General features: G+C 33.6%; 1 long non-coding RNA gene across 1 annotated transcript; it reads right to left on the bottom strand.

Moving 5' to 3' along the window:
- Positions 1 to 726: 726 nt before the first annotated feature.
- LOC144767359 (uncharacterized) lies at positions 727 to 2,871 on the bottom strand. Its single transcript, XR_013598162.1, has 3 exons — positions 2,821 to 2,871; positions 1,700 to 1,765; positions 727 to 787 (listed from the first exon to the last, which is right to left on the bottom strand). It is a non-coding gene; the product is annotated as an uncharacterized LOC144767359 (long non-coding RNA).
- Positions 2,872 to 3,294: the final 423 nt, after the last annotated feature.

Below are 3,294 nucleotides of genomic sequence, written 5' to 3'. Positions count from 1 at the left end.
ATTCTAGGTTTGGCTTTGCAGCCTTTTTTAATTTGAAATTGTTTTCAATCCTTAAAACTTAGCAACCAGCAATCCTTTTCTTTATTATTAGTGGACATGATGGCTAAAGATAGACTTAGAAAATATAAATTTAGTGGTAATGAGTTAATTGCTCTGGCAGAGGTGGCCATAAAAAAGGAAGCACACCTAATGGAATATGAAGTAATACGAATTTAAATCTTCACATCCATGCATCAGTGAGGACTGTAAAAAAAGATTAAACAAATTCAAAAGTAGTATGAGTGAGCTATTATCAAAATACAGGTGTGACATCTAGGCAGCTGGAAGAGATTCAGCTCTTATACTAAAGCTAACATTGTGGGTGGGGACTGTGAGAAGTATAATCAACATATCCAATATTCAGGGACTTGAAGGCGGAATGGAAGCTGGAGGTGTTGAAGAAAGTGGTAAGTGATTACAACTATAGCTCTATTTATGCATGTTTATATAAAATAATAGACAATACTCGGATATTGATGTTTTTAAAGAAACATAATTCATAAGCTTATATGCTATGCCGCTAAGAGTTTACACAACAAGCTGTATATTTACACCTGCGGTTGCATATAAATTGACCAAATAATATGAGTAGTTAAATTTGTAAAAAATGTAATGGAAGTGTGTTGATGAGAATAATATGTAATGTATGTACTTACAATTGAGTAATAAGAAGCATATCTGTAGTTTACCTGCAGTAGATACTGCCCAGTGTGACCCAGATTTGCCCTCAACCAGCAGGCAACCCAACCTGAAATAAAATGCAGACAAAAGAGAAATATACCAGCGACGGCAACAATCACAATCTCAACCAATTTTTCAAATACAATCAACATTTGGAGTATTTCAACTCCTACAACTGTTTTCTCATCCATCTCTATATCTACGTACTAATCAACAGATAGACCTCAAACAAGTGGGCCTGGAAGAACATCTACAAGAACCACAGTGGCTAATTTCACTTTGACCCAGGGCACCTGTTCAAATATTGATATAAACATAGCTGACCCCTGTGCTTCAGCTGCAATCATTAACACAAGAACAAATATTGAAAGGCATGCAACGTGTTGGATTGCTGAGGCTATAAGAAGGCTGCATAAATGACTTCAGTAACAATACCCGTTCCGATTCAGAGACAAGAGCTGAGTTGGATACCTAATGCACACAAGAATATGTAACTGCAAGAGCTGAGGATGCTACTATGGAACTAAAGTCCGAAAGTTTAGTGACAATAGGAAAAATATCACAGCAGTTAAAATCCATACAGGAAGATATGCCTATTTTGATTATGAATGCAAGGGCATCTACAGAAGCCAGAGTAGTTATTGGTGAGCGTTTGACCGATATTAATGACAATTTAAGTAAACATAAATTTGCAACAAAATGAAATTAGGCTAGCAATAAAAGAACACTTATAGAGGCCTAGAGATATTAGATGTCAGCAATGCCAACATATGGTGGCTGACATGTCAGGGGCTAGAGCAAATTGAAGTACTGCATGACAGATGGAATAAACAACTTTACTGCGCAGATTTCAGGAGGGCAAGTTACTATGTTGTTAGCTATAGAAAGGTACACAAGAGTGGTACGAAAAGGAACTGCCTAACATGTACACATATCAAATTTAACTACATCATCCAACACTGAAAGCCGTAAAACTCACCTCAATGGAAGCTTAGAAGAAACCTCCCAACATTTATCACCTATCAGGCTTTGAAATAGTTCTGACCTGTCTCCCAATATCACAGGGCAGGAAATAAAAAAGAAAAGAATCCTTTAGGACTAGTAGCTGTGACATATTGAGTTTGGTTTCATCATTATAGCCAATGTAAAAACATTTTGTCATAAAAATGCATATAATAAAAGAAGTATGGGAGGTGAAATCATGATGGTTAAAATGATTGACATAAGAAGATTGTATATAACTTTGTAATTTAGGTTTTATAAATATTTTATGGAGTGTATCATATGTGTAATTTGTTTTTCATCGATTGTTGAGTTCTTGATAAGATTAATCTATCTTTTTGGAATCATACATAACATTTTTTAACTTAATTACATAATTATTTGTAAGGACACTGATGTTAAATGGTCTTCTATAATGATGTCTTGGCAACAGCAGAAAAGTAATTTTCAAACAATGTGCTTATTAATATGTAATTCTTGATCCCAGTAAATGAAGAACAATATGAATTAGAATCGTTATTAAAAATATTGAAAAAATATTACATATTCACACATATAGGCAGAAAATGTACATTGTAAAATCTGGATGAAAATACAATATCATTGGAAAATTGTACCATAACAATTTATATTAAGATTAATAATGATTACCACCTGTTCTGAGCAGGAGGAATTATTGTTTGGTTTTTCCTCATACAAACCTTACCACACATCTTACAATCAGAAACACAAAATTGTGCCACATATAGTTTTAATATTGTAACAACTACAATGGTTTGAAGAAATAATAACATAAAACGCAACAAACTGTCACAATTATACATAAATATAGAGAGATTTAAAAAATATATTTAAAAACCACAGAAATCATACATGGTTGAAAAAATTTAAAGGTATCCATAATCAAACAGAAACAATTGTTACTGCAGAAAACATCTTTTACTGAAAACATCATTATACAGAAAAGGGGATAGTTAAACAATGCATAAAAGGTGGTTACACGGTTACACAATAAATAATAATGACTACACAAATTATAATGTAAACGAAAAAATGGCAGAGGACAAAATGTTAAAACAGGTCCAACAAATCACTTACAATAAATGCTTCCTCATCAATATATGCTGAGGACAAGTGTCAATGGCATTCCGACTTAAATATTTTATAAGATCATCATCAGGACAATCATCAAATGTCGAGCAATCAATCTAGGAAAAGAAGAAAAAGGAGAAGGGGTGAGGGTGAGGGTGGGTGGATGGATTTTTTTTAAATGGGTACCAAAGCCAAGCAATCTGATTCAATCAATGTAATGCAAAGCACAAGACAAAAGAACGCCCAGTGTCAAGTACTTCAAACTAATAAATAACATGGTAATTATTAAGCAACCATATAGGTCAAGAAACAGAGAGAAAAAAAGCTAACTTTATTTTAACAAAATGATCAAAACCAGAATAAAACTCCAGTGTCACGCATATTACCAATACTGTGAATACAAATAAGAACCTTGACCTCCAGTGGACAATCCGTGAATGTCCAGAAAGGCACCCTCAGGAGTCACAAACGTCATAGAAC

The sequence above is a fragment of the Lissotriton helveticus genome, chromosome 7 (genome assembly GCF_964261635.1).
Source record: "Lissotriton helveticus chromosome 7, aLisHel1.1, whole genome shotgun sequence".
Lineage (NCBI taxonomy): Eukaryota > Metazoa > Chordata > Amphibia > Caudata > Salamandridae > Lissotriton > Lissotriton helveticus.
This window is presented reverse-complemented; position numbering and strand designations above follow the sequence as displayed.